Below are 13132 nucleotides of genomic sequence, written 5' to 3'. Positions count from 1 at the left end.
CAATTGTAAAACAAATGTGATTCAGCTATAAAGCGGCTCAACAGAAGACAATAGTGTTTTCATTCAGCTCAGTTCAGTTTAATCAATTAATAATAATAATGAATATTTAGTGCCATTTAAACACCAACTAATTGAGCTGAAGGAGACAGTGGCAAGGAACCTAAACTCCATCAGTTGACATAAACTGAGGAAAAAACCTTGGAAGAAACCAGGCTTATACAAAGGAATAGCCTATGCTTTGACTTATGATTTTAGACTGTGACACATGTCCATTTTAAGAATTTACAATATTAATGTGGTTTATTTGATTCTAAAGTGGCTAGGCTGGTTCTTTTTGGCCCAACTGCAGACCTCAACTAAAGACATTTCTAAAAGAACACATTGTCTCATTGATTCTTTTGCCCATTTTATCATCCAGCAACATCAACAAACCCATGTGTCATATGTCCATAGTTGTGCAGCAAATGTATTATTTAGGCTTACAGTTTGTTCAAATCAATAACCTCAAGAATCAGCAACACAAACGGCAGTCAGTATTTGACAAGTTTGATCTTCGTTTTAGGATGTTGCAGTCAGTCCAAGTGTACAGAGAACAAGCAAATTACATATTCAAATTGCTAGAGCTTACTCATTTGATGTCCCATTGACACAGAACATTGCATAAAAAGCTATTGATTTCCTTTGTGTATGTGATTGAAGGCGATGCCAGAAAGCCTGTCAGAATGCCACATTGTTTGGTTTCATTTACGCAATGAGAGAGATGTGTGTGCGTGCATTTGCTTGTAATTGTCCTTGAGAAGAAGTGTTTTCTCACAGAGGAATCTCCACACATCATCTTTAACTGTAGGTGACACATAATCTACAAATGGTTGGATGCCTGAAAATGGGATTTCAATTATGCAAAGGCCGACACTATAGAGCCAAAATGAAATTCAAGCAACTAAACGGGAACGTGCAAAAAATATAAAAAGATGTCAAGGAGCAGAACTTCTCGATGCAGGATTCGGCCCACAAACCATTTATCCACGCTGGGTTATAAACACTCGTGCTCAGCCAGAACCTCTCCTCCCACGCACCATATTTGCTATTGCTGCATGCATTGGTAAGCATTCATCTGCCTCTACTTCAGCATATGCAGGGGATCAACCCGGCTTGCATTTAGGTCTTATTCTTTACTGGACAGGAGAGCAGTGCAAAGGCTTTTCTTTCTTTGTGACTGCTAGCTTCCTGGTTTCTGCTCATTATACGTGTGGTTTCTTTTCTCAGAATGTTTAAAAAAAAAAAATCTTCTTACATGATTGCATCAGTATTTGTAGGTGTTCCTTTGAGCAGATCTACAATATCTAAGAATGAACAGCTTCAAAAACAAATCTTTTTATGCGTCTACTTCAGAGATCTACACATTTGTTATGAATTCTGTTTCTAAAGATTTGGACTGGAACTGGAATTGCTGGGAATTTTGCAACAATACTGCAACAAGTCACTAAGTTCAATATTCGGAAAAAATTTCATTATATTATGCGAACAATGGAGAAACATTATATTAGGAAAACATTTTTAATGGCTAAATTAATTATTCAAGGGTTTGGGCTATAATACTATAATTATATTATATTATATTATATTATATTATATTATATTATATTATATTATATTATATTATATTATATTATATTATATTATATTATATTATATTATATTATATTATATTATATTATATTATATTATATTATATTATATTATTTCTTCCAGATCCTAGAACAGACACAACTCTCTCTCTCTCTCTCTCTCTCTCTCTCTCTCTCTCTCTCTCTCTCTCTCTCTCTCTCTCTCTCTCTCTGTGTGTGTGCGTGTGTGTGTGTGTGTGGCCGACGCAGCTGAAGGCTGATCCTGACATATCGATTTGTCTTGCATGTTGAGTGTGTGTGGTCTGTCTTGCATATTGAATGCATAAGTGTGGGTTTGTTTTCAATGCTGAGTGACTATTTATCCCAGCAGTGTCTACAGATATTGACCGGGGAACTTCTGACAAGCCAAACCCTCCTCTGTTCTCTTCTGACTTTTTCTCCCCTGGCCTCCAGTTTCTCTCTACATACTAAATAAGATTTTGTATTTAACAAAGCACGGCTCATCTAAATGCCCTTGTAAGTCTGTGTGTGTGCACTTGAGTGTGTGGCTCTTGCTGGCCACTCTCCCTCCATATCAATGTGCCTTCTTCAGATGAAAGCAAAGTAATTAGCATGTTAACTGTATTCTAATTAAGCAAGCACGTTTCATTCATCCTACAAAGCTGTCTCTAATCATCCGTTCTTTCTCCGTTTCATTTAGAATTGGATGGGCATTGTGCAACAACATTGTGCTACGTACACATAATAGTGAGTGATTCAATATCATTTTTCAATAAAACCATAAAGTCGCCTTAATCTATCAGCTGCTTCACTATCGCCTTTCATAACTTTTTATTGAGGAAATTACCATTCAAAGCTGCATGATATTGCACCTATGAAGGCAATAGTAAAGGTGCAGAATTTACCCCACCTACAAATTTCATACTGTAAGAAGCGTTTCTTCATCACTTAAATAAGATCAAATCCTTCGTAACTTCACACATTGAAAATTAACCCAGAGTTACATTACACTATATTATATAATTGTGTCCATTCTAACATAAAGCCTCTTAATGATGGCCAGATTATTAGTATCATCTCACATGTGAGATAAATTTAACCTCTGTGAGTCATCCGCAGCAGGATTTAAGGGACAGACATAATGCTTGTAAAAGAAAGGCAATAAAAATGTATTTGTTCTGAAAATGTAGGGACTGTAGGGGTCTAAAAATATGGTTTTCTAAATGTGATTGCATTTAATGATCCAGTACTGATTTTTAAAGTCAATCATTTTTGCTTTTACTTCTTTGTATATGTAATATCTACTTTACTGTATATATAGAAATTATAAGCTGTATAAGCAAATTGACATTTGCAATTAAAACACTTTAATTGAATCTAAATTAACTGAATCAGGTAAAATCCACTCAAATTAAGACTTTGATTTGAAAGGAATAGTTGAAAATGTACTTATTCTTGCTCATCAATGGATCCTTTGCAGTGAATGGGTGCCATCAGAATGAGAGTCCAAACAGCTGATAAAAACATCAAAGAAATCCACAAGTAATTCACATGAGTCCAGTCCATCAATTAAAGCCTTTTGGAGTGAAAAGCTGTTTGTTTGTGAGAAATAAATTCATCATTAAGATGTTTTTAACTTCAAACCATCGTTTCTGATTAAAATATGCATCTATAATCCATAATAATGTTTACTCCAGTGAAACAGTCCATCCCCTGTTGTTCTCTCACATCAAAATCCACAGACATACAGTATTTGTTTAGAATTGTTTTTATACTGTTTGCGTAAACGTTGTTTGATCTGTGCATATTTCTCTCCTATTTCAGACGAGATGAGCAATATTATGTATAGAGGACTCAAATGAATTTAAAACATCTTAATGAATTTGTTACAAATATGCAGTTTTTACTTCAAAAGATGTTAACTAATGGACACTAGCCATGCTTATGGGTTGTAACTTACAAGTCATAACTTGTGGGTTATTTTTATGTTTTTATCAACTGTTTGGCCTCTTATTCTGACAGCACCCATTCACTGCAAAAGATCTATTAGTGAGCAAGTAATGCAATGCTAAATTTACCCAAATCTGTGTCACTGAAACATTTATATATATGGATGATGATCTGAGGATGAAAAACTTTAATTGTATGAAACATTCCTAATTGAATTACTATAAATTACAGCTGATAAGTGGAATGAAGACTTGTGATTAAAAGTTGATATCAGGAGGAAAAAAAACATCAAGGCCTACTAATAAAACAGTTCAGAAAGTTTAATTTATATTGCTCATAAAACTTTTGATTACATTTTTTTAATGCTTGAAATTAATTTTGAAGATACATATAAATTGTGCCTACAAATAACATGTTACTTCTATAGTGAACTTGAAAATATTTTCTGACAGTTATCAGCAATTCAATGTGCAAACGTATTCATTCTAACACACTTGTTTTGATATATAAAGAGCTATTTAATCTCTGAGTGTTTTTTATTTTTATTATTATTATTATTGACATATGCTTTCCTACAACTCTGCTGTCATAGGAATATATAGCCCTGACAACTGATATACAAGAGATACATGTTTAGATGTCATCACCGAGCAGCATGTATGACTGCAGGACCTGGTACATGTTATCAGACCACTCATCAGACAGCAAAGGCATCATAGTGGGGTGACAGACTGATCTGGAGGTTAGGACAAGATGAAAGTGATGGACACTGTGGAGAAGAGACTCTACACAGCATTATACTTGCAGCATGCCAGCTCTGATCAAAGCCTGGAGCATTGCAGAAACGACTCAGCAAACACACAGGAACATGGAGGAGAGCGAGAGACAGTATAAAACACCTTCTCAAGCAGCCTGGTGTCATTTCCTTTTCACTGCAGTCCTGACACACACACACACACACACACATACACATACAGAGCTTTTGTATTTTTCTACTTCTTGCTCCAGGACCTGAATTAGCACTCCTGGCTCCGGATCCAGTGCTATTTGGGACTAACTGCGTTAATGGTTACAGCACTGCCGTTGGCTGTTAATATGCTCTCTATTATGACATCCATCCAAAATATTTCAGTCAAAGGTCTGTGTCAAAATGTTCCCATACCACCATTTCTATGGCATAGATTGGACCAAATTCTGTGATTAATCATTCTTCCAACCCAAATTCTGCCCTGGATTATCAGAACTCCTTGTATCCAAAAATGATTCATTATTAATACGTTAAATTATGCAAATCTAATAGAATTTCACACATTCTAGAACATTCTTCAGGAAATGTGTCCAACTGTGCCTGTAATTTCCTGCCAGGTCGGAATTTTAATCATTTTGACTGATGAAGGTTATATTTTTGGAGATTAGAGCAGGATCGTTGGTCTTTGGTAACACATTGGGTCATTTTAGCAGCTCATCAAGTTTTCAGTGAAATCCGTCCCTGTTAAATCAAACTGAACCTTACAATTTCCATTGTTCCATTAAAAAGGACTAATTAACAGGTTCTACTTCCAGCCACATAGTAATTTGAATAAGTAGCTTTGATGTGAAACACGTTACTTGTTTAGTTTCCTAATCAAAATGTTCAGTTCTTGAATATTTTGTGCCAACTTACTTACTTTCTTTGTGTTCTGACTATAAGTTCATATTTTTGTTGCATAATCTGAAACTGGGCATGGGATTTTCAGTTCCCAGCATGCTTTGCACAAGACTGCAGTCACCCTGCATCCCAATGTTCATACTATCCATCCTAACTAGTATGTGAGATTAGAATAAGTTTGTCCCAAATTATATTATATTGAAAAGATTAAGTCCCCAGATGGTCTACAATTTCAGGAAGGCTTTTGAAGTGTGGATCCATGCACACTCTAATACATAATGTTACACAATCCATTATTTTAACCTGGTAAAAAATATTTATTTAATGTCTCTGTGTTATTTTTCATCTGCAACAACAATTTGAACTTTTATAAACATCTGTTTGGCTGTTAACTTTTAAATGCATCATTATGCAAAAATATGAGCAGATTTCTCTGCATAAAGACCCAAGGATGGCAGATTAACGTGTTTCTTCTTTTCTCTCCAATACCCTCTTAAGACCCGAGAAAAAGCTGCAGGAAAACAATATATTTTTTAAATCACAAATTCATTTTTAGTTTTCAAGATTTTTTTATACCAAACTTTCTATAAAGATGATTCTCTACTATATTATAACAGAATGACAATTTTTCTTTCTGCAAAATGTGTGAGAAATACATTATATACATTATATACAATTTATCTATAAACTAAATCAAATTTGCATATTAATGTGTTTTTGGGGCAACGTGTAATGAAAAAAGTGTAATAATTGGAGTAATAATTGACAAGATTTTCATAATAATATATAATATTTCATATAATATTGTAATTAGATTTCTTTCCCTGTTCATTTGTTATATCTCCCAAAATGCATAATAAACTGAGAACATCAACTGAAATCAACGTCCTGTTTTTTAACAGAAAGTCATAATTTGATTTGAAATCCATTAACATTTTCCTGAAATGTTGATTTATGACACACAATTAAGAAATTTTATTTAAATGATCATTACAAAATGTTATCATATTTCCATAAGAGCGTCACTTAATTAATTTCAGACAGTTTGAAGACCAAGGAGAGGGAGTGGTCATGGTGAAACATCCAATCATGTGGTATCTCTGAAAAGCCCTGAATGTGCTCTGTACAGAACATCCAGATTTGAAACTGTGGCATGTAAAATCTCAGAGAAATTCACAAAAATAGAATGTCCTCATTTGAGGCCGCAGGGTCTTAAGAGGTTACGGTAAGAAGTTAAATTAAATTATGTAAATGTGTAGAAAGTGAACTGTGACAAGATGATTGACAGGCCAAATGTACTTATTTAAAAACTGTTTAAAAAGTATATTCTATATTTTAAAAAATAAAGAATGGTCCCAGGTTGTGGCTAGAAGGTATACAGCTAAAACCTGAAGCATAGAGTGTATAGTCACAGAAGGAGCGGAACTCATGACCCTCCAGGAAATCCCTTATATGGACAAATGCATCGCTATTATAGCTGTAATTGAATAAACTGAACACATAAATGTTTTGAATAATAAAACAAAGACAATAAACAATTGACTATTCAAGCAATCTCTGGTATTTTCATAATAATTAAGTATATTATTTTTAAAGTAGCATATGGAACATATTTTCTGCCTCATTCTGTGATAAGAAGCCATATCAGATCATTTTACTGGTGTTGTGGAGTAAAAAGCTTATAATGTTCTCGTGTGCTGGACTACAGGTTTAGAAATGTAAATACAAGGGAAGTTTAGCTTTAGACATTTTAATTTAAGCATGTTTAGCTACTTTTAAGTGGAATGTGAAAACAACATGGACACTTTCTTTCATCCAAAGATTTGTTGGATTTGTATTATTAGAGCTTTCCGACTTGAGTTCATGTGCATTGTCTGAAAATTATTTATCATGTGCGATGCGGGTGATGAAGCTTCTTACATCCATTTCAGAGAACCAGAGGACAAATATTTCAATCGATCGCTCAGGCATACTTGCTCAGGCATGGCACCGCAATGAAGGCACTGTATCTGACTATTTCTGATTCGGTTCTAGTAAATACTAGTTACATAGATACCGGTGCCATGTAGGTAGCAGGTTTCGGTACCCAACCTACCCCTTACAATAATGCAAAAAATTTAATTACTGTTGTACAGTATGACCAAAATTACGCTATATTTATGTGCACATGCCCAGTAGTTTTACCTTCTAGCCGTAACCTTGCTGCCTACTGTTTTATAAATACTGTGAATTCAGAAATAATGCATTTTTCACATGCTGGTTTTCATCAAAGAATATTTTAATGTTTTTAAAAGTTGGTTCTCAAACAGTTTTGGTTCCCATTAACTTCCATTGTTAGGTTAAAAAGTATAATTGGAATGATAGGAATATTCAAAATATCTTCTTTTGTGTTCCAGATAAGAATGTTGTACAGGTTTGGAATGACACAAGAGTGAGTAAATGATGACAGATTTTTCATATTGGGGCGGGTTATTGCTTTGTTATTTTATGTGATTGAGGCAGATGAGGAAAGAATAGTCTGATTTGTGTACCTGAGTAGTACTAGTTTTATTGGGACTTACTCAGTTCAGTTCCACTATATAAATTGTTTGAGCCTACATTATTATTATAGTAATAAAACAATTTCCAACATGGAACCACCATACACAACTAAATCAACTTAAGTTTTTTTTTTTTCTTTATTATTATTTTTGGATGCAACAGATCATTATTTTTTTTTCCATAATGCATACTTAATGCATCATATTTGTATTATTATTTGTATATGTTCATATTTTTATGTATTCATTCATGAATAATTTGCCATTTTTCCTGTTACAAAATGTCACAACTAATATCAAATATCCCCTAAACAAAGGAATTTAGTTTTTCTGGCATTCTATTTTCCAGCACAGCACTGCCATTATGCCTAGAAAGCAAAACTACATTTGAAAGATGGCTTTGACCTGTTAACCTTTACTACTCATTTAGACCCTTGTTTTGTCTTCAGGGATGTGATACTGTATGCACTGAGTCCTGGTTATAAACAAGGTGTCAATCAAACGGGTGCATGCAGAATCTAGACTGACTGAGTCGCTACATGCCTGCAGAATTACCCACGGCATTCCATCTGTCAGACGTATGCTAAAAAACAGCATGATCAATGCATTCAAATATTAATCAAACATGCTACATGTGCTCTGTTCTCTGCTGGGCTCTGTGGATCAATGGAATAAGTACACAACAAGCCTGTAGATAAATAAGATTCTGTTTTCATATAGCATTTTTTGCTGTATAAATGCACAAAAGAATTGACTCAAAAATCTGATACGGCTTTCAAGGACATCATGGCGTCCACTGTTGGTAGTGAATGCTGTTTCATCCTCGAGTAGTTTGAAAAAGAATGTTCATGAAACATGAAAGAGCTCTCAGAAGCTCAGCTAATGCACAGCACTGGAAGACTGAACACAAACAGACTGCGCCACAGATTTACAGACCTGCTGTGAAATGCAGCATCTTCCAAAGAATCGACCAACATTTCTGCATAGCTGGGTTAGTAGAATTAACTCAATTTAAAACTTACACTAAAACCATAAAGCAATTTTTGTTACTAAATAGGCTACACACACACACACACACACACACACACACATTAATAATAATAATTATTATTATTATTTAAACCAATTAAAATCTGTTCTTTTTTTAAATCTAAGGTACTAAAATAAGTAAAACAGAAAAAAAAGATTGAAAACTGATTATTTAAAAAAATCTGTTATTGTTATTACTATTTATTTTTTATATATATATACTTTTTTTTTTACTTTTTTCCCCAAAATATTATGTTTTATCTGTCATGTCATCGTTTGTTCTTCTTAAATGGCTTTAAACTCCAACATAGACTGTATTTTGGAGTCGTTCATATTAGTTTTATTCTAAAACAGACACAGTCTCTCCTGAATCAGGTAAGCGCAGGAGTCAAAGCAATGAAAACTCAGTCCGCTCTCATAAAGAGTGATGCCTTGAAATTGCTATCGATCGTTTCCTGTGAGGCAGCGAGAACACGGGAATTTAACCCACTAAATGTCTGATCAGATGCAGTCACTGTGAGAGAGAAACATTTCTGTTAAAATTCACTTTACATTGGCACAAAATCAGTCCACATCTCAGGGATAGATCTGAAGACATCGTGGGCTGGCCGTTACATATCGTGGCGTGAAATGAGGCCTTTAGGGATGAAACCAGAGGGTTTTACGAAAACTGATTCTGTTTCTAATACTTCCAGAAGTAGTGGATTGTAATCAGCATCTTCTCTCAAAAGATCCAAGAGCATGGAAGATCACTTCAAAGAACAACGCATGAATTAAATAGACATCAAGATCAAACCAAAGAGGAGGCAGAAGCCTGTAGGTAAAAACCTGTCTGGTCCAGGGCAGCAGACATCTCTGAATCTCAAGGTTTTTTTTTTTATTTATTTTTTTATTGCTCTCAGTGTGAGAGATCTTTTAAGATAGATTGGCTGGCCTTTAATATCAGCAGCAGTGTGTCCCGAAACTCCCTCCAGTCGCTTTGATTCTGTTTGTCATCTTTTTGTAGGCTTGTGGGAAATAGGCCCACTCCTCAGAGCGAAGCTAAGGGCAGTACAGGTGATACATAGACATGGACTGAAGTACTCAAAACATTTCAGGTAATGTGGCATTTGTTTTGGTGAAGACAGATGAAAAACATTCTGAATGGTCTCAAATGGAAAAGAAGGGAATATGAGGCAGATATTAGATTGTAGAGCAGAGCTGAGATCTCACAGCTTTTTATATATTATAAAAAATGACTTGTTTACTTTCTTGTGGTAAAGCATTTCCTATTATAACAAGGTTTTTTTTTATAGCCAGTAGCCACGTTAAACAGTATTAGTAGTGTTTTTAAAACAGCAGCAATAGATTTGTGATAAAAATACCAAATCATTTTTCCTCCCATGTTTTCTTCTAGAGTAGTTTTTATTGTTAACTAAAACTTTAAAAATCTGTTTCGTTATTTAAATCATTAATTGAAATAAAGCTGAAATAAAATATAAATATATAAAACTATAAATACTGTAAATAGAAGTTCTAAAATTGCTAAAACTAAAAATGTTATACATTAAAAAAACATATTAAAGCTAAATATAAAACAATATTAACCTTCTCTATTAAAACAGCACATGTCTTTTTTCTGTTAAATGTTAATAAACTCTCTCAATTCAATATCACAGAACTTCTGGTCCTGATTTTTTGTCACTGGCCCTAAAAAGTGTCTCTCACACTGAAGCCTAATTCATTTACTGAACTGTGATTTAGTATAGACATCAAATGGTAAAATGAAGTTTATGGCAGCTTGCTTTACCCTTCATTGCAAAGTGAGATGCTAAGTATGGAGCACTGGCCTCTCAGGCGGAAATGTTCTTTATGTCCCATACACCATGAACTAATCTGTTTGAGTGGAGGACTGTTATTTTCTCTGTCAGGTGGAATCTATTCTGAGAAGTCGGGATGAATTTGTGCCACGCAACGAATGGAGCTGCGGATACTGAGCTCTCGCCTATGAAGGTTCAAAAGAGTAAAAACAAATTATCTCCACACTGTGATTTCCTGAACATGCCAATTAAAGCATTGCTGGGTTTAGTTGAGCCAGTGGTTAGCACAGCACGACCAAACTTAAAATACTAAATTAATGAACATGAAAGGCAATGATTTGTCTTTGGTGGCACTTCAGAGAAAAAAACAGCAGATGGCATCAGAAAGAGAAATGTGGCTAGTTGTTACTTTTCACACTTTTTAACAGCACTGAATATATCTTTAATTGGGTTTATTTTTGAAAGTCAGTTTCTGTACAGGCCAACCATAAAGTGTTAAAAAATATTTTCTCAGTTGCTACCCAAGAAAATGATCAAGTTAATTGAACACAATAATGTAAAATAAAGACGGTGACAAAAATAGTTGCAATAAGTCACAAATGGAAACTGCATTAAAATACTGTATGTATAATAGGCTTTTAATAAAAAATGTATAATAAAAAAGGGTCTTTTTAAAAATGAAATTTTGAAAACAATTTAAATGCTGTTTTGGTGATTCTTAAATTCATGCAAAATATACGTAAAAAACTAACTATGAATGTTTAAAATTATATATCGTGGATATGATGATACTGAAATTTTAGTTTGAATTGAAAAAAAAAAATAGACTGTAAATGATTGTAATTTAAAACCATTTTGAACCGAGTTTATTTCCTGTGGTCATTTGTATCTTAGTACTTGATGAGATTATGATCTTTGTGATAATCTACACCTCTGCTTAAATTGTAATAAAGAATAATGCCCTTTTGTGACTTTTTTTAAACTAAATTCAAAATGATTTATTAATATCACAAGTAACGCAGCCCATGATCGGTCTGTCTATAAACCAGAAAATAACGACATTTTACAGTGACAGCATTTTTAGCTCGTAAACAATGGGTTATCAACATGACAGGTTCTTAGAAATCCCATAATGATGGATGGATCTAGTTTCATTTATGTGTAAAATAAGTATCAGATTCTATAGTGTAAGTAAATACCATTCCAGAGAGTAAAGGATATTGGTTTCAATGGATTGGGTGAATGGTTCTAGACTAATCCGGTGTGGAACAACCCTGTAAACCAGAACTGTTGTGAGATCATAAGTGCATGTTAGTGAGAAGGCACCAGAAAGCCATGGACTGATCGATACAGCTGCTCGCTGCACTGGAGCACTATGACAGCATGTCAATGTTTTGCTCATACACAAGAGTCAGCAGATGTTTTGAGAGATGAATTTATTTTCAATCACCTTTTTTACTGGAATCCACAGCAGAGTATTTTGGGACCTGCACAGATTTGATTGGTACGGCCGCTCAGTACGAGAGGAAATTAAGTTTTGGAGGAAGATCGTGTGCTTTTACTGAGAGCTGTACAATATCAAAGCAATAAAATTGCAAATTCCTTTTTTATTTTCATGCAGAATAAGTTATGTAACATCCAGACAGTATAATTACCATAATTACTCAAAGAATTGCCCAAATCCTAAGGAGAGAGTAAAATTAATTTTATATTTAAACCCAGCAAGTCATTTATGCTCTCATCAGGATTAAAGCCATTAAAATGTAGCCTACTCAGGCAGATACAGTTGACCAACGATTATTCTCAAGACATGAATCAATTCAGATTGAATTTATGATATTATGCTTCTAGAGCAAATAGAACCCATTATAATCGGTGAAATACAGACAGGCTGTCAGTAAAAACAGTTAGGTTACATAGGCAGATTATGATCTGTGAGGCCACATCTCGTCAGAATTTTGCAAGAGGAAATTTGATGAATTATATGAATTACATATGAATTTATATGATGAAAACATGATTTTTAGAAATAAAGTACACGTGAAGGTTTGCCCCAACCCCACACCTAAGCATAACCTTCACTGGGATGTCTGCGCATCGTACATATATGTATGAGAGAGATTAAGCATGAATTCATAATTAGCCGCCAATTTGTATAACCTTAGTATTAATTAATTAATTAATAAATAATCAGGCAATAAAAGTTGACTATTTATTCTCAGAATTTAGACTTTTTTTCCAATTCTGATTTAACATCTCACAGTTCTGTTATATCTCGCAATTGTATATTTATCAATTCTGACTTTAAAAAAGGGATAAACTTTCCTCAGAATTGTGAGACATAAAAAAAAGTTTATAGTTATTTTTTTATTATTATTACATAAACATTTATATCCACTGGCTTCCCTGTAAAATAGAATACAAATTGGCATAAGATTGTGCTAGAACTGCAAGATGTAACATCCAAGTCATGAGAAACAATGCAAATGCAAGATATGAAGTTGCAGATGAACACATCATGTATGTAATACATAGCAA

This window comes from Carassius gibelio, chromosome B14, assembly GCF_023724105.1.
Source record: "Carassius gibelio isolate Cgi1373 ecotype wild population from Czech Republic chromosome B14, carGib1.2-hapl.c, whole genome shotgun sequence".
Lineage (NCBI taxonomy): Eukaryota > Metazoa > Chordata > Actinopteri > Cypriniformes > Cyprinidae > Carassius > Carassius gibelio.
Note: the sequence above shows the minus strand (reverse complement) of the source record.